The sequence below is a fragment of the Triticum aestivum genome, chromosome 6D, assembly GCF_018294505.1.
Source record: "Triticum aestivum cultivar Chinese Spring chromosome 6D, IWGSC CS RefSeq v2.1, whole genome shotgun sequence".
Classification (NCBI taxonomy): Eukaryota; Viridiplantae; Streptophyta; class Magnoliopsida; order Poales; family Poaceae; genus Triticum; species Triticum aestivum.
This window is the reverse complement of record NC_057811.1, coordinates 115,601,073-115,621,277: the sequence shown is the minus strand read 5'-3', so window position 1 is coordinate 115,621,277 and position 20,205 is coordinate 115,601,073.

The following is a 20,205-nucleotide window of genomic DNA, read 5'->3' as shown; positions in this document are numbered from 1 at the left end:
GGATGTACATGCATGACAGAAAACGTGACCTACTGTCACAAACACGTATCATCACGGAAGTGTATTTTTTTTGTAGTGAAACAGACATGAGGGAGATGTAAATATTGATAGATCGAACGCCAAATAAAATAAATTGCAGCAAGGTATTTTTGTATTTTTGGTTTAATATATTTGAAAATAAAAGCAAAGGAAAATAGATCGCAAAGGCAAATATATTAAAGAAGAGACCCCGGGGCCGTAGTTTTCACTAGTGGCTTCTCTCGAGAAAAATAGCAAACGGCGGGTTAACGAATTACTGTTGGGCAATTGATAGAACTTCAAATAATCATGACGATATCCAGGCAATGATCATTATATAGGCATCATGTCCAGGATTAGTAGACCGACTCCTGCATGCATCTACTACTATTACTCCAAACATCGACCGCTATCCAGCATGCATCTAGTGTATTAAGTTCATGGAGAAACGGAGTACTGCAATAAGAACGATGACATGATGTAGACAAGATATATTTATTTAGAAAGAGACCCCATCTTGTTATCCTTAATGGCAATGATACATACGTGTCGGTTCCCCTTTTGTCACTGGGATCAAGCACCGTAAGATCGAACCCATCACAAAGCACCTCTTCCCATTGCAAGATAAATAGATCAAGTTGGCCAAACAAAACCCAAATATAGGAGAAGAAATACGAGGCTATAAGCAATCATGCATATAAGAGATCAAAGAAGACTCAAATAACTTTCATGTATAAAAAGATAGATCTGATCATAAACTCAAAGTTCATTGGATCCCAACAAACACACCGCAAAAAGAGTTACTGAAGGAAATATGCCCTAGAGGCAATAATAAAGTTGTTATTTATATTTCCTTATATCATGATAAATTTTTATTATTCATGCTAGAATTGTATTAACCGGAAACTTAGTGCATGTGTGAATACATAGACAAACAGAGTGTCACTAGTATGCCTCCACTTGACTAACTCGTTGAATCAAACATGGTTAAGTTTCCTAGCCATAGACATGAGTTGTCATTTGATTAATGGGATCACATCATTATAGAATGATGTGATTGACTTGACCCATTCCGTTAGCTTAGCATTCGATCATTTAGTATATTGCTATTGCTTTCTTCATGACTTATACATGTTCCTATGACTTTGAGATTATGCAACTCCCGAATACTGGAGGAACACTTTGTGTGCTACCAAACGTCACAACATAACTGGGTGATTATAAAGGTGCTCTACAGGTGTCTCCGATGGTACTTGTTGAGTTGGCATAGATCGAGATTAGGATTTGTCACTCCGATTGTCGGAGAGGTATCTCTGGGCCCTCTCGGTAATGCACATCACTATAAGGCGTTGCAAGGAATGCAACTAATGAGTTAGTTGTGGGATGATGTATTACGAAACGAACAAAGAGACTTGCCGGTAACGAGATTGAACTAGGTATTGAGATACCGACGATCGAATCTCGGGCAAGTAACATACCGATGACAAAGGGAACAACGTATGTTGTTATGCGGTTTGACCGATAAAGATCTTCGTAGAATGTGTAGGAGCCAATGTGAGCATCCAGGTTCCGCTATTAGTTATTGACCGGAGACGTGTCTCGGTCATGTCTACATAATTCTCGAACCCGTAGGGTCCGCACGCTTAACGTTCGGTGACGATCGGTATTATGAGTTTATGTGTTTTGATGTACCGAAGGTAGTTCGGAGTCCCGGATGTGATCACGGACATGACGAGGAGTCTCAAAATGGTCGAGATGTAAAGATTGATATATTGGACGGCTATATTCGGACACCGGAAGTGTTCCGGGTGGTTACGGAGAAAACCGGAGTGCCGGAGGGGTTACCGGAACCCCCCATGGAAGTATTGGGCCTTAGTGGGCCTGAGGGGAGAGAGAGGGCAGCAGCCTAGGAGGTGGCGCGCCCCCTCCCATGGGGAGTCCGAATTGGACTAGGAGGGGGCGCGGGCCCTCTTTCCCTCTCCCTCTCCCTCTCTTTCCTTCCCCCTTCCCCCTTCCTAGTAGGACTAGGAAAGGATGAATCCTACTCCTACTAGGAGGAGGATTCCTCCTCTCCTTGGGGCGCACCAAAGCCGGCCGGCCTCCCCCCTTGCTCCTTTATGTATGGGGGGGGCACCCATAGACACACAAGTTGATTGTTCCAAGTCATGTGCGGTGGCCCCCTCCACCATAATCCACCTCGGTCATATTGTAGCGGTGCTTAGGCGAAGCCCTGCGTCGGTAGCATCATCATCACCGTCATCACGCCGGCGTGCTGACGGAACTCTCTCTCGAAGCTGTTATATGCGTAGATGTTATATGCACGAGTAGAACACAAGTAAGTTGTGGGCGATACAAGTCATACTGCTTACCAGCATGTCACACTTTGATTCGGCGGTATTGTTGGATGAAGCGGCCCGGACCGACATTACGCGTACGCTTACGCGAGACTGGTTCTACCGACGTGCTTCGCACACAGGTGGCTGCGGGTGTCAGTTTCTCTAACTTTAATTGAATCGAGTGTGGCTATGCCCGGTCCTTGTGAAGGTTAAAACAACACATACTTGACGAAATATCGTTGTGGTTTTGATGCGTAGGTAAGAATGGTTCTTGCTCAGCCCGTAGCAGCCACGTAAAACTTGCAACAACAAAGTAGAGGATGTCTAACTTGTTTTTGCAGGGCATGTTGTGATGTGCTATGGTCAAGACATGATGCTAAATTTTATTGTATGAGATGATCATGTTTTGTAACCAGTTATCGGCAACTGGAAGGAGCCATATGGTTGTCGCTTTATTGTATGAAATGCAATCGCCATGTAATTGCTTTACTTTATCACTAAGCGGTAGCGATAGTCGTAGAAGCAATAGTTGGCGAGACGACAACGATGCTACAATGGAGATCAAGGTGTCGCGCCGGTGACGATGGTGATCATGACGGTGCTTTGGAGATGGAGATCAAAGGCACAAGATGATGATGGCCATATCATATCACTTATATTGATTGCATGTGATGTTTATCTTTATGCATCTTATTTTGCTTAGTTCGACGGTAGCATTATAAGATGATCTCTCACTAAATTTCAAGGTATAAGTGTTCTCCCTGAGTATGCACCGCTGCGAAAGTTCGTCGTGCCGAGACACCACGTGATGATCGGGTGTGATAAGCTCTACGTTCACATATAACGGGTGCAAGCCAGTTTTGCACACGCAGAATACTCGGGTAAACTTGACGAGCCTAGCATATGAAGATATGGCCTCGGAACACTGAGGCCGAAAGGTCGAGCATGAATCATATAGTAGATATGATCAACATAGTGGTGTTCGCCATTGAAAACTACTCCATCTCACATGATGATCGGACATGGTTTAGTTGATATGGATCACGTGATCACTTAGATGATTAGAGAGATGTCTATCTAAGTGGGATTTCTTAAGTAATTTGATTAATTGAACTTTAATTTATCCTGAACTTAGTACCTGATAGTGTTTTGCATGTCTATGTTGTTGTAGATAGATGGCCCGTGTTGTTGTTCCGTTGAAGTTTAATGCGTTCTGTTGGGGATATTACCACTGGGCGTAAACCGGCCAGGAGAAGCCGGGTTAACCCCATAAGTAGTTCATTCGTATCTGAAGTCCATGAAGACAGACGGTGACGCTTTATGAAGGCCCAGGGCCCAAAGCCGGTTTAAGGCCTGTAGACATAAACCGGCGTTGATATGTAAACTTGTGTTGTAAGGTAGAAGTAGCAGAGACCGAGCCGGACACGATTATGAGCCGGCCTCGGGATTCTTTAAACCGACGGGCGTCAACCCATGTATATAAGGGGACGACCCGGTGGCGGTTCAAGGACAACAGACAACAACTCGAGACTCAGGCAAAGCGTATTCGCTCCCTGGTCATCGAAACCCCAGCAATTGCATCACAACTAGACGTAGGCTTTTATCTTCATCGTAAGGGGCCGAACTAGTATAAAACTCTCTTGCGTCCCTTGTCCGCTTTAATCCCTTTAAGTTAACCCGTAGCGATGGCTCCACGACTAAGTCCTTTCGCTAGGACATCTGCCGTGACAAAACAACGACAGTTGGTGCCCACCGTGGGGCTATCACATGATGGTTTCAAGTTCTTGGAGGGCAACTTCGAAGGACTCAAGGGTTACACTGTGGGCCGGATGACCAAGAGTCGTCGCGGAAAGCTCTACATCGACGATGCAGGCTAGGGCCCCGAGGCCGGCTCAATCGAGTACGGGTACTGGGTCTCCTTTGGTGGCATACACGTTTTCATCGGCAAGATCGGCGAACCGGGCCCTGAGCCGGACATCTGCACCGACCTCGTCGAAACGGCTCAGCGTGCGAGATCTGCCCGGGTCAAGCCTGTCATTAAGCGTGCCTTCGTGGGAGTTATCCATGGAGGGGAATTTGAGGATAGATCGGAATCTGGTGGTGAGACCGTCGTTTATTCCGGCGACGAGTCATCGACCGGAGAGACCGAGTCGTTATATCAGTTACAAGATGGCCGGATTGGGGGCTGTTCCGATGGCGACAGTATTCCGGACCCCTTTGATCTGCCAAACCAGGTTGCGATCTTCATGGCCGGTACGCAACCGGCGCTCCACTCTTCGACCGCAGCGGCGATGATTTCCGGATCGGCAGCGGCAACAGCGGCCGGGGCAGGAGGCCCTGTGCGACCGCCAGCTCAGGTTCTATCTGATTTGTTTGACGCGTTGGCAACGCTGATGGCGGAGGTTAACCCGGCGGATCAGGATGCACACAATGCGGAAATCGCGAAAGTGAAAGATCAGATCACCCAGGCCAAAGCCGACTTAGCAGCTGAGGGTACCAGGATGGCCGCGGAGCGGGCCGCTTTGGATGCACAAGCTTACCGGATTATGCTGGATCAGAGTGCGTCGAACGAAGTCCTGAAGAGGAGGTACCGGTCTCGCCTGCCGCCGGTTTATGACGCTAGAAATCTCTTTAACACCCCAGGAGCAGGGACCAGTAATCCGCCGGTGGTAAACCGGGCGGAGGCACCTGGAGCAGGGGCGCCGGTTCAGCCACGTTTGGTGGATCCGCCTCGTCAGAACAACATTGTAACACCGCATGTCCCCACGCCACCGGGTCATTACTCTAACCCGATGGACAACATTGTCGCTGCCGCTTCACGGCTGGCGGCCATCCCGATCGAAGGCGATTCTCCGGCGGCGGTCGAGACGCGTCGGGTTAAGGAGCTTCTTCAGACAGCCTTGGTTCAACAGGAGGCTTATTCATATAGTCGCGATCGGATTCATTCCACTCCCCGTCCAAGCCGGAGTTACAGCAGGCGTATGGATGAACCGGCAGTGTCAAGCAATGCGCGGAACCGTGATCCGCCCCGTGGCAATAACCCGGCGGGTGGTGCTGGTGATGCTCAGGAGGTGGTGGACCGGGCTCGGGCACGCAGAGAGGCCGAGTTAGCGGCGCAGCATGAAGCCCGTCAGCTTACTCCGGTTCGTCCAACCACATCGGTGGAACCAGGAGTTACCTCTAGTTCTTTGGGAGTGCCGTGTCTCGTCCCGGCGTTGCGCAATGTGCGCCTGCCCAAGGATTTCAAGGGCCCGCGCAAGGTGCCGAATTACACCGCCGATTTATCCCCTGAAACATGGGTCGAAAGCTATGAGATGGCCATGGAGATGCTGGATGTGGATGATGCGGCATGTGCGAAATACTTCACCATGATGCTAGAAGGGACGGCCCGCACTTGGCTAAAGAGCTTACCGGCTAATTCTATCAGGTCATGGGCCGAGTTGAGAGCCCGGTTTATTCAGAATTTCAAGGATACATGCAAGCAGCCCATGTCAATTGTGGACTTAGCTGCCTGTGTCCAGGAGGAAGGAGAGTCAACAACCCATTGGGTGCGCCGGGTTTCGGAGATTTTGCATTCATCGGACCGCATCAACGCTGACACCGCAGTTTTAACATTGGAAGGCAATTGCCGGTTTGAACCCCTGAAGTTGAAGTTGGGACGGCTCAAACGTCATTGTAATGACATGGGAACCCTCATGGCTGCACTGGTGAAGTATGCCGACTCTGATAGTACCAAGGATCCCGAGTCTGACGATGATAAGACAGGGAAGGGAAAAAAGAGCGGCAACGCCAAGGGGCAGCACCACAACCCGGCGGGTCATGGAAACGGCGGCAAGCGTAAGGCGGACCACGGTTTAGACTTTGTGGCTAATACTAATACACATGACAAGGGCCAGCGGCGTAAGGGTAAACCGCCCCAGCGCGGTGGAGGGCCAAGTCCTAATCCGGACCGTTTGTCTTATCTGTTGAACCAGCCCTGTCCAAAGCATGGGACGAAGGAGATCCCGTCCACGCACCTCTGGAAAGATTGTTACATCATGCAAGAGTTCAAAATTCTGATTCTTTCCGGTATGATCATGGACCAGGAGGCGGTTCGGGCCCCGGGTCTCATGGGCCGGGTTATGGTGGAGGAAATTCCGGTTCAGGCTTCCACGGTAATCAGGGTGGACATAACAATCAAAGTAATCAGGGTAACCAAGGTGGCTATAATCATCAGGGCAATCAGCAGCAGCAGCAGAGTCGGGTTACCAGAGCAACCCGAAGCAGTTGAATAGCGGACAGTATCATGTCTTCACCACTAGCTTGGACAAGCGCGATCAGAAGCTTCATAAAAGGGCGGTGAATGCCGTTGAACCGGCGGTGCCCCGTTATTTGCGCTGGTCCGAGCAGCCGATTGTGTGGAGTAGAGAAGATCATCCACCCCGGGTTGACAATCCGGGTCATCTGGCTCTGGTGGTGGCACCTCAGGTGGGAGGTTATAAGTTCACTAAGGTACTCATGGATGGAGGGAGTAGTATCAATATCCTTTATTATGAAACTTTCCGTCGCATGGGGTTAACAGATAAAAATCTTAAACCGTCCAATACGGTGTTCCATGGTGTGGTGCCTGGTAAGTCGGCATATCCTGTTGGTAAGATAGCTCTGGAGGTGGCTTTTGGAGATGAGCATGACTCGAGATCAGAAACCTTGACCTTTGAAGTGGTGAAAATCAGAAGCCCGTATCATGCCCTATTTGGACGGCCAGCTTATGCTAAGTTTATGGCACGACCTTGTTATGTCTATCTGCAGCTCAAGATGCCGGGTCACAAGGGAACTATAACCGTGCATGGGAGCCGCAAGATTGCTCTGGAGTGTGAAGAAGGTGATGCGGCTTATGCTGAGTCGGTTTGTGCAACAGAAGAGTTGAAGTTTTACAAGGACAATGTTGATCCGACAGATATGACTTCATTGAAGAAACCAACTACAGAGCATGATCCGGCCCTGAAGTTTAAATCGGCTGATGAGACTAAGCTTGTTGACTTCGTGCCTGGCGATTCGTCCAAGCAGTTTAGCATCAGCGCTAACTTGGATCCGAAATAGGAAAGCGCGCTCATCGAGTTCATCCGTGAGAATCGGGACATCTTTGCATGGAAGCCTTCTGACATGCCAGGTGTACCGAGAGAACTCGCTGAGCACACTCTCAATGTTGATCCAAAGTATAAACCGGTCAAGCAGTTTCTCCGCCGGTTCAATGAAGAAAGACGCAAGGCTATTGGAGAAGAAGTAGCCAGGCTCTTGGCGGCTGGATTTATCGTTGAAGTATTCCATCCTGAGTGGTTGGCTAATCCGGTGCTGGTCCTCAAGAAGAATGGCACTTGGCGTATGTGTGTGGACTACACAGATCTCAACAAAGCTTGTCCAGCAGATCCTTTTGCCCTCCCCGTATTGATCAAATTATTGATGCTACGGCGGGTTGCGAGCGTTTAAGCTTTTTGGATGCATATTCTGGTTATCATCAGATCAAAATGGCAGTTAAGGACCAGGAGAAGACAGCCTTCATAACTCCCTTTGGAGCCTTCTGCTATGTGTCCATGCCCTTTGGGCTCAAGAGTGCCCAGGCGACTTATCAACGGTGTGTGCAGAATTGTCTTCATAAACAGATCGGCCGCAATGTTCACGCCTATGTGGATGATATTGTGGTGAAATCAAGGAAGAAGGAGACATTGATTGATGACTTGAAGGAAACCTTCGATAACCTGCGGGTTTACAAAATGATGCTTAATCCGGCCAAGTGCGTCTTTGGTGTACCTGCAGGCAAGCTCTTGGGTTTTTTGGTGTCTAACCGGGGTATTGAAGCTAATCCGGAAAAGATCAAGGCCATCACCTCCTTGGCCAAACCGAAGTGTATCAATGATGTTCAACGCCTGGCAGGCCGGATTGCCGCGTTGAGCCGGTTTATCAGTCGCCTTGGCGAGAAGGCCATCCCTTTGTATCAGATGCTGAAGAAAACGGATAACTTCGTCTGGAGTGACGCCGCTAATGAAGCATTTGAGGACTTAAAGCGGCAGCTGGCTAATCCGCCGGTTCTCGCTGCTCCGGTTGACAAAGAGCCATTGTTGCTATATGTGGCAGCTAACGCCCGGGCTGTTAGTGTGGCTATTGTGGTGGAGCGCAAGGAGGCCGGAAAGGAATATCCGGTTCAACGGCCGGTCTACTATATCAGTGAGGTACTTATTGAGTCCAAGCAGAGGTACCCGCATTGGCAAAAATTGGTGTATGGGGTTTTTATGGCAAGCCGGAAGCTTAAGCAGTATTTCCAAGGTCATCCCATCACGGTGGTCAGCTCTGCTCCGTTGGGAGATATAATCCAGAACAGGGAAGCAACTGGCCGGATTGCTAAGTGGGCTATAGAGCTCGGGCCTCACGGGTTGAAATACATACCCCGAACGGCGATCAAATCTCAGGCACTTGTGGATTTCATCAATGATTGGACAGAATTACAAGCGCCAGAGGAGAAGCCGGATCATACTTATTGGACTATTCATTTTGATGGGTCCAGGCAATTGGAGGGCTCGGGGGCTGGAGTCGTATTAACTTCCCCACGAGGTGATAAGTTTTGTTATGTTCTCCGTTTAATGTTCCCTTGCACTAACAATGCAGCTGAATATGAGGCTTTACTCCATGGTCTTCGGATGGCTAAGGAGATGAACCTAAGCCGAGTTAAGTGCTTCGGTGACTCGGATCTGGTGGCTCAACAAGTGTCCGGCACTTGGGATTCCAAGGACCCACTAATGGCAGCATATCGTCGTGAGGTGGATATTGTTGCAGGTCACTTTAAAGGTTATCAGGTGGATCATGTGGACCGGCGGAAGAATGAAGCGGCGGACGCTTTAAGCCGCCTGGGTTCCCAACGTAAACCGGTTCCACCTAATGTCTTCCTGGATGTTTTGCATAATCCGTCCGTCAAGCTCCCTGGTGAAGAGGATTTGGCTGTTCCTGATCCGGAGGCTCAGTTGGTGGCGGCTCTTCATGTTATCCCGGATTGGACGGTTCCATATCTGGCGTATATGAACCGGGGCGAGTTACCAGAGGATGAAACTTTGGCCAGGCAGATAATCCGGCGGTCCAAGTCCATGACTATTATCAATGGAGAGTTACATCATTGCAGTGTGACAGGGGCGTTTCAACGCTGTGTGTCTCCTGAGGAAGGCCGTGAAATTTTGCGTGAGATCCACGAAGGAGATTGTGGTCACCACGCCGGTTCAAAATCTTTGGTGGCCAAGGCGTTTCGTCACGGTTTCTATTGGTTGACAGCTCATGCTGATGCCGAGGACTTGGTCAAAAGATGTGATGGCTGTCAGAAATTCTCAAGGCGCGCTCATGTACCGGCTCAAGAATTGAGGATGATTCCAATCACCTGGCCGTTTGCAACTTGGGGGCTGGATATGGTTGGGCCTTTCAAGAGGTCCAAGGACAAGAAGACCCACCTTTTGGTGGCGGTTGATAAGTTCACGAAGTGGGTGGAGGCAGAGCCAGTTAGTAAGTGTGACGCAGCCACGGCGGTTCAATTCATCAAAAAGGTGATCTTCCGGTTCGGCTTTCCACACAGCATTATAACAGACAATGGTACCAATCTGTCAAAGGTGCCATGAAGGAGTTCTGTCAACGTGAGCACATCCGGCTTGACGTGTCATCAGTGGCTCACCCACAGTCTAATGGTCAAGCGGAGAGGGCCAATCAAGAGATCTTGAGAGGCATCAAACCCCGGCTTATGGTTCCTTTGCAACGGACGCCGGGTTGTTGGGTTGAGGAGTTACCTTCTGTGTTGTGGAGCATCAATACCACACCCAACAGATCGACAGGATACACACCATTCTTCATGGTTTATGGAGCGGAAGCAGTTCTTCCTAGTGACATCCGTCATGACTCGCCTCGTGTAGCGGCATATGTTGAACTGACAACGAGAAGGAACGGCAGGAAGCTCTTGACCTGTTAGATGAGGAACGTGACATGGCGGCAGCCCGTTCGGCGATTTATCAGCAAGATCTGCGTCGTTATCATAGCCGCCGGGTTAGAACCAGAACCTTTCAAGAAGGTGATTTGGTGCTTCGGCTCATCCAGGATCAGACGGATATGCATAAGCTATCCCCCCTTGGGAAGGACCCTTTGTGGTCAGCAAGAATCTGCACAATGGGTCATACTACCTAATCGATGTTCGAGAGCGCAAAGACTCACGTAAATCGGAGGAGGAGACCAACCGGCCGTGGAATATTGCTCATCTTCGGCCCTACTATACTTGAGCCATAGGCTCTGCTTATGTACATATTATGACATTGTATATATTATGATCAATATAATAAACCGGAACCTCAGCTAAAGCGGGGTATCCGTTGTTACATCATGTCTGGTTACATGGAGCTTACAAAGCGGCGTCCGGTTTACCCCTTGATTTAGCTTCTCAAAGCTTTGTATTACATCACTTGGGGGCTTGGTCGTATCCGAACCATAGCTACACCTCTTGATCGGCGCAATGCCACAGCATCACTTGGGGGCTTGGTCGTATCCGAACCATAGCTACACCTCTTAATCGGCGCAATGCCACAGCATCACTTGGGGGCTTGGTCGTACCTGAACCATAGTCACACCTCTTGATCGTCTCAAAGCCACATCAATCCAGGGGCAAAGAGAGTGTTGTAAAACAACAACTCAAACATAGGCACCCACTGAGCACATCTCACAATGTTGCTTGGGGATTCTTTGCTGTCGAAATGAACTAAGAATCTACACTTGTAACAGGCTATCAAGCCATGGCTTGGAAGCCTGGTGTATACACCTAAAACCCCGGGTTAACCTGCCTATTTAAGTAAGTCACTCCGCCCAGGTAAACCTGGTATGACCCTTCGAACTTTGACAAGTTACTCTAAAATGAAGACCCTGAACTTGTCAAGTTAAAACGATGATTGGTTAAGGATTGAGGACCATCTTAAAAGGCTTTGCAAAAATGGTTTAACTCAGTGGCCTGGCAGCCCATGAAAAGCCTCGAATTTGGGGCCTGGCAGCCCGTGAAAAGCCTCGACTACAACGGTTTTTATTTGCCTTTTGCTAAGTTTTCTTTGTTTCATAAGATTTGTGATGTTTTTAAAACCGGTGTTTATCAACCCGGTTAGGCTGTCAACTACAAGTTGTCAGTACACGATCAAATTATAATCCGGAGACTATCAGCCCGGTCTGGTTTTGACTCAAAGTCACCAGTATGGAATAAACCGGTGTTTATCACAGCCCGGAACGGTTTTCTGATAAACCGGCATCATATAACAGGAGTTACTTCTACTCCGGATTAGGGTTATTACCCTCATTACAAAGTTGGTCAGCCAACACTATGCCTAAAGGTCACAGGTATCATATATTTCCATATTTGGTTATCTTTTACAACCTTGGTTATAAACCTTGGTCATATATATATTTGGGTATCATGACCCGCCCGGTGGTAAACCGCCAGGGCGCTTTAAGCTTCTTATCTGCAGGAACAACTTGAATAAATAGCTATGGATTATGAACATCATATCTTAAGCATGGCGGATTAGCACGCATCAGTTGCAGATAAATATGCACGAAGGCATAACAGACCAAGTGTTTTAACTAGCCTATTACAAGGCGTTTCAGTGCCCAAAGGGATAATTGTTTCTCAATAAGCATTGCAGCACGTGGAAGACTAAACCGGCCCCCGGATTATGATTGCTTATCAGCTTGACCTGACGGCTGCGGATCATCTTGCACCGGTTCATCTTCTTCGTCTCTACCCAGCGGCTGGAAGTCAACAGTTGTCCAGTCGATCCCAGTTAAAGCTTGGAACACAGCTTCGTCGCTTATAAGGGTTGACGGTTCAATATCAGGGGCATAAGTGTGCTTACGGATTGGAGGGATCAGATTTTGCGCTTCAGGAGTCGGTGCAGCAACCCGTTTGTTATTGGTGTCATAGCTCGCCTGGTAAAAAGAAAGATCAGCTTCTTCAGCCAGTTGACAAGCCAGTGGACGTACTTCCCGGTTTATGGCGCGGAGATCCTCCTGATCAAATTCTGATCCGTCTTCTTTTAAGCTGGGATAGCCTTTAGCCACTTCCACCGGATCAAGGTCAGGTACCCATGCTTTTGCCCGGGTTAGTGCGGTCAAAGCACCCGCCCTTGCAGCAGATCTCTTTAGCTCTTCTACCCGGGCAGGCAGCATCGACAACCTTGATAAGGTTTCCTTAATTAAAGTGGGGGGAGGCTTGTTGTGTGAAGCGGCACAGATGATCCGTTGTGCACCGGTATATAACTGCTCTATCAGCGTGTAGGCGGCCTTCAGTTTCTTCTGTACATCAGAGCCCAGGTGACTAATGCGAGTTCCTGCATCATTACAAATGTCAGTAAACCGGCAACACATGGGAAGGTATGTTGAAAGGATACAACAAGGATGCTTACCGAACACAGCAGCAGTCATGGCATGAATCTGCCGCTTTACGCCGGTCAGTTCATCAACCACCGGTTTAAGAGCGGCTTCTGCGTTTTCAGCCCTTTTTATCAAAGCGGATTTTTCAGTCTCCCAATCCGCCCGCTCTTTGTTGAAGCCCTCTTTCAGTTTCTCCATAGCGCCTAGAGCGCTGGTCAATTCTTCCTTCGCTTTGGAGGCTTCAGCTTGCTGGGATTTGAGGTTCTCTTGCAGATCAGCGGTTTGGCTTTCCTTCTTGCTCAGTTCAGCCTATAAAGAGACAGATATATAATGAGTTGACAGTACATATTTGAAGTACCAAGCACATAACAAGTTATGCCCTTAGTACTTGGGGGCTAATGCATATTTGCTCTTTATCAGAAATTTTTACAAGTCCCAAGCACAATACAAGTATTAAGCTTGGCACTTGGGGGCTAATGTGTATTTGCTCATAAAATGCTGATATGGGAATTCTTCTACAAAGTCCCGGTTCATCTTTATAAAGTTAAACCGGCCCTTGGGGGCTACATCAGTGAAGTTAAGATGCATTGTTGCAAACATGAAATTGTTACTAAGTCCCGGTTTAAATTGGTATCTTAAACCGTCACTTGGGGGCTACTGGAGTTGATAAGCTGCAATTAAATATAAGAGAGAAACACTTATGAAGTTACCTCATATCGCTCCTTCATCATATTTACCAAACCGGCTTCATAGTCACGGCTGGTGTACAGACGGTTCAGGAAGCCAGAGTGAAGGTCTTGAGCATTCAGATGGGCATAATTTGACAAATCGGCGTTCCATTTGCCTTTGCCAATTGCAGAGAGCTCATCTTTGGCAGTATGCTTTGACAAAGCGACAGGATTGCCCGGAGCGGTATGGCCAGTGCCAGTAATCATAATGTCATCATCTTTGTCATCAGCAGCCGTTACTGGGGTTGGCGGTTTGTCAGTATTTTTAACTGGACTTGCCGGTTTATTGTCAGTTCGGACAGGGCTGGTTGGCTGGTCAGCATGGCTTGTGGTGTCAACTTCTGCCTGCTCAGCAACGAAGTCATGATCTTGAGGCGGTGGGTCATTCAGTATGGCATCAATGTTGGTCTCTTCAGGATCTGGAGTTTTCTCCGGTTCAACAGCCACGTCTTCATCAGCCGGTTTATTCAACCGAGCTTTCTTGCTGGGTCTGGGCTTGGCGCTGAGAAAAATAAACATGAGGATCAGTACAGTATATCAAAATAACAACATCAAGGATAAAGACAAGTGCATAGCTCACCCAGAACTGTTTTGAGGGGTGGAAGTTTGTGGCCGACGACTCGCCAGAAGATGAGTGAGAAGTACCCTGATAATTTGAATCAGACGGGTTAAGAGGCTGGCGGAAACAACCTGCTTTGGGGCATGAAGTATCAATGGGATAAGAGACCTCTGATCGGCGTTTCCGAACCGGACTGTTCGGTAAACCGGCGGAGGTAACTACCTGGCCGCTGTGCCGGGTTGTGCGGCGAGCCTCGTGCTGCTGTGTCTTCAAAAGAAAGTTTGGGTCCAAGTAAGCAAGGGGGTGAGAAAATTTTACTTTCCGGTTTGCTTGACGGATTTTTGATGTTGGCAGAGGATCTGAATCGGAGGAAAGAATGGTTACCTCTACGTCATCAGCATGACTGCCTTCAGCGTCGTCCTGATAATAATCATTGTCAATGAGGTGTACGAAAAATGAACCAAGAGAGTCAAGTTCTACCTCTGATTCCGGATTACCCACATCGTCATCAGCTGGTAGCTCGGAGGATGCAGTGGTCCTTTTCTTGGCAGGTTTTTTGATAACCTTGGTCTTTGGACGAACTGGCTTGACCGGTTTATCTTGCGGCTTGACCGGTTTGTCTTGTGGTGGTTTCTTGTTCCAGAATGGATCATCACCCTGTCAGAAAATAATCACACTTTCAGAGAATATTTGGACAAAAGCAACTTCAGATAAAAAGATTATATGATTCTTACAGCTGGCGGTTTGTTGAAAGCGCAGAAAGGGAGTAGTCCGGTTTGGGCACAGACAGCCTCCGGTTCGTTCAGCATTTTCTTTACAGCCTCAGTGACTTCTGCATCTATAAGCTGAATGTCAATGTGCCGCTGAGCATCCTTCAAACTCCCCGTATACTCACACATCAAACCGGAGCGCCGGCTTAAGGGCAGAATACCCCAGCTTATCCAGCAACGAGCAAGATCAACTCCTGTCAAACCGTTCGCCATGAAGGCTCTAAGCTTTGATAATTGGGGAGCATAGTTGGCCCTTTCTTTTGCAGTCAACCTCTGAGGAAAAGGATGTGTGTTGCTCAGGCGTTCAGGGCGGTAACCCGGCAGGGGGTTTTCATCAGGTGGAGATGTATCCTTGCAATAAAACCAGGTCTGGTTCCACATTTTGGGGTGACTGTGGACCTTGGGGTGAGGGAAAGTGGTTTCCTTCCTTTTCTGAATCGCCATTCCGCCTAGTTTCGTATTGGGTCCATCCGAGAACTCTGTGCGACGGTTTAAGTGAAAGAAATCCCTAAACAGTTCGACTGTAGGTTCCTCTTGCAGATAACCTCACAGAAGACTTGGAAGTGGCAGATGTTGGTCACAGAATTGGGACCGATGTCTTGAGGGCGCAGCTGAAAATTGGCTAGTACATCTCGGAAATTTTTTGAACCGGGAGGGCTAAAACCTCGTCCGAGATGATCAGCAAACACGACTACCTCTCCGTCCTTGGGTGTAGGAGGACTTTCCGGGCCAGGGACCCTCCAGTGGATGACATCTTTTTTGGCTAAAGCGCCCGTTTTAACAAGATTGTTTAACTGCTCTTCGGTTACTCGAGAGGAGCCCAATTGCATTCATAGACTTGCTTGGCCATGGCAATGGAAAATCTGAAACATGATTATTGCCGGTTTAAGATTTACAGTGGACAACTATACAGCGGTATAAGGATACAAGCATATTGATAAACCGGATTTGGTTATTCGTAAACCGGAGTCTGACAATGGAAACAGTAATGATGAATGCATTGGCGGTTCAACAGGGGACTAATGGTATCTACCGGGTCATCATTTTTTCTGTGAAGTTAAACCGCCTAATCTGGCATTAAAGGTATAAGTATAAAGATGTATAAGTGAAGGGAAAAACAAGTTTCACAGTTTGGCATGAGAATTTCAGATCTGCCGTGCGTTGGATAATCAAAATATACTCTGGTCTAATATCAAGCGCTCAAAAAGTTCAGTGAGTTCAGATGAGTTGGATATCAAGCAGGTGCCTTAACAAGAAGAAAGGAGTCTAAACTACAAAAGGCGCTGAAAATAGTCAGATCTAACCGGCCATTGGTGCTACCGAAGGAAGAACAGCTTCAAGCTATGAAGAACACCGAACCCTAATGGCGGATCTAGGGCGAGAAGAAGAGGGACTTACTGGTGCAGGAGGAAGCAGCGGAGGATCACCGCTTTTCTCTGATACGATCAGGTTGATGCAGCGGCCTTTGTCGAAGCAGAGGCGAAGGACGACGGCGGCGGCAGAGCTTGAGGGTCGGTCGGCGCGAGGAAGACGACGACGCGAAGAGGCACGAGGGGGAAAATGGAAAGACCCCCTGGCCCTATTTATAAGGGCAGAAAGATAAGCGTCAGGCGCGAAAATCGAGGAGCCTAAATTTTGGATATGAGGCGGAGCTGTCGCCTCGATTGTCGGAGGCTCATTAATGAAGGTGGATTATACACAGTTTTAAATAACAGGTGACGTCACGGCGGTTTACCATGATCCTAGAAGATGAGGTCACGGCGGTTTACAAGATTATGTGAAGATGTTGAAAAAGAAATTTTCTTAAGTATTGAGGATTGACATGAACCAGTTCAAATCAATCTGGGGCCTAATGTTGGGGATATTACCACTGGGCGTAAACCGGCCAGGAGAGGCCGGGTTAACCCCATAAGTAGTTCATCTGTATCTGAAGTCCATGAAGACAGACGATGACGCTTTATGAAGGCCCAGGGCCCAAAGCCGGTTTAAGGCCTGTAGACATAAACTGGCGTTGATATGTAAACTTGTGTTGTAACGTAGAAGTAGCAGAGACCGAGCCGGACACGATTATGAGCCGGCCTCGGGATTCTGTAAACCGACGGGTGTCAACCCATGTATATAAGGGGACGACCCGGCGGCGGTTCAAGGACAACAGACAACAACTCGAGACTCAGGCAAAGCGTATTCGCTCCCTGGTCATCGAAACCCCAGCAATTCCATCACAACTAGACGTAGGCTTTTACCTTCATTGTAAGGGGCCGAACTAGTATAAAACTCTCTTGTGTCCCTTGTCCACTTTAACCCCTTTAAGTTAACCCGTAGCGATGGCTCCACGACTAAGTCCTTTCTCTACGACATCTACCGTGACAAAACCACGACACGTTCCTTGAGAAAGCAAAGTTGACAGATGATGGTAGCACTTACACGGAATGGGTCCGTAACTTCAGGATTATCCTCATTGCTGCATGGAAGAATTACGTCCTCGAAGCACCGCTAGGTGCCAGACCTGCTGCAGGAGCAACGCCAGATGTTATGAACGTCTGGCAGAGCAAAGCTGATGACTACTCGATAGTTCAGTGTGCCATGCCTTATGGCTTAGAACTGGGACTTCAACAACGTTTTGAACGTCATGGAGCATATGAGATGTTCCAGGAATTGAAGTTAATATTTCAAGCAAATGCCCGGATTGAGAGATATGAAGTCTCCAATAAGTTCTACAACTGCAAGATGGAGGAGAATAGTTCTGTTAGTGAGCATATACTCAAAATGTCTGGGTATAACAATCACTTGATTCAACTAGGAGTTAATCTACCAGATGATAGTGTCATTGACATAATTCTTCAATCACTGCCACCAAGCTACAAGAGCTTCGTGATGAACTATAATATGCAAGGGATGGATAAGACAATTCCCGAGCTCTTCGCGATGCTAAAGGCTGCGGAGTTAGAAATCAAGAAGGAGCATCAAGTGTTGATGGTCAACAAGACCACCCGTTTTAAGAAAAAGGGTAAAGGGAAGAAGGGGAACTTCAAGAAGAACGGCAAGCAAGTTGCTGCTCAAGTGAAGAAGCCCAAGTCTGGACCTAAGCCTGAGACTGAGTGCTTCTACTGCAAAGGGACTGGTCACTGGAAGCGGAACTGCCCCAAGTATTTGGCGGATAAGAAGGATGGCAAGGTGAACAAAGGTATATGTGATATACATGTTATTGATGTGTACCTTACTAATGCTCGCAGTAGTGCCTGGGTATTTGATACTGGGTCTGTTGCTAATATTTGCAACTCGAAATAGGGACTATAGATTAAGTGAAGATTGGCTAAGGACGAGGTGACGATGCGCGTGGGAAATGGTTCCAAAGTCGATGTGGTCGCGGTCGGCATGCTAGCTCTACATCTACCTTCGGGATTAGTTTTAGACCCGAATAATTGTTATTTGGTGCCAGTGTTGAGCATGAACATTATATCTGGATCTTGTTTGATGCGAGAGGGTTATTCATTTAAATCAGAGAATAATGGTTGTTCTATTTATATGTGTAATATGTTTTATGGTCATGCACCCTTGAGAGTGGTCTATTCTTTTTGAATCTCGATAGTAGTGATACACATATTCATAGTATTGAAGCCAAAAGATGCAGAGTTGATAATGATAGTGCAACTTATTTGTGGCACTGCCGTTTAGGTCATATTGGTGTAAAGCGCATGAAGAAACTCCATTATGATGGACTTTTGGAATCACTTGATTATGAATCACTTGGTGAGGGAGTCCTGGACTAAGGGGTCCTCGGGCGTCCGGCCTGCTAGCCATGGGCCGGACTGATGGGCTGTGAAGATGCGAAGACCAAAGACTGCACCCGTGTCCGGATGGGACTCTCCTTGGCATGGAAGGCAAGCTTGGCGACCAAATATGTAGATTCCTTTCCTTTGTAACCGACCTTGTGTAACCCTAGATCCTCCCGGTGTCTATATAAACCGGAGGACTTAGTCCGGAGATATACTCATTATCATAGTCATACAAGCTAGACCTCTAGGGTTTAGCCATACGATCTCGTGGTAGATCAACTCTTGCAATACTCATATTCATCAAGATCAATCAAGCATGAACTAGGGTATTACCTCCATAGAGAGGGCCCAAACCTGGGTAAACATCGTGTCCCCTGTCTCCTGTTACCATCGACATTAGACGCACAGTTTGGGACCCCCTACCCGAGATCCGCCGGTTTTGACACCGACATTGGTGCTTTCATTGAGAGTTCCACTGTGTCGTCCTCAAAAGGTTTGATGACCCCTTTAATCGTCAACAATGACGCTGTCCAAGGAGGAATTCCTCCCCGGACAAATCTTTGTGTTCGGCGGCTTCGCACTGCGGGCTAACTTGCTTGGCCATCTGGAGCAGATCGATAGCTACGCCCCTGGCCAGTAGGTCAAATTTGGGAGCTTGAAATACGTCGCGGACATCCGTGGAGACTTGATATTCGCTGGATTCGAGACCGCGGTGACTGCTCCTGGTCACCTCGACGAACATGACCTAAATCTGTCGTCGGACCGCTTTCAGGAGATAGCTCTTGTAACTGCTCCGGCCTTAGATCCGGAGCGTACTGCGCCCTCCAAGGACGGGAAGCTCAACCCCGCCACGGAGGCCACGGATCCTGCGGTGTTGGAGCCGCACATGGACCTAAACTCGTGGGACATCTGCGTTACCGAAACTCTGGACTCATCTCCGGTCATAAGTTCCAAACCATATGAGCCCGCGGACGCTGAAGTTGATCGTTTATCGATCTTTGAATTCGACGCCGCAGACGTCTTTCAGCATTCACCTTGGGCCAATGTGCTAAACTCATTAAAAACCTGTCCTTGGCAGGGGACTCACATCCGAATTATGTTCGGTTTGAGCTAGGGGCTGATGATGGAGAATCTTGCTTCCCACCCACCACCCACTTTATAGCCACAGTCGAAGACTTAACCGACACACTTGATTATGACTCCGAAGACATCGACGGTATGGACGATGATGCCGGAGACGAGGAGGCCCAAATCCGGCCGTTCACTGGACGATGGACGGCCACTTCTCATATGACGTATACATGGTGGATACGCTGAAAAATAATAGCGGCGATGACAAGGAAAACCCAGCAAAGGAGGACCCTCCTAAAACATAACCAAAGCACCGACATCAGCGGCGCCGCTCTAAATCCCACCGCAGCAGGGATAGCAACACCGGCACAGGAGACGACAACACTCCGGATGGTGCCGAAGACACAGAAGAACCCGATGAACAAACTGCCGAACAAGACAATCGGGAACCAGGGCATGTCAGCCCTGACGAACATGCCATAGAAGAAGACTCGGAGGACGGTAGTTACCGTCCGCCCTCCGAGGAGGAGGTGAGCCTCA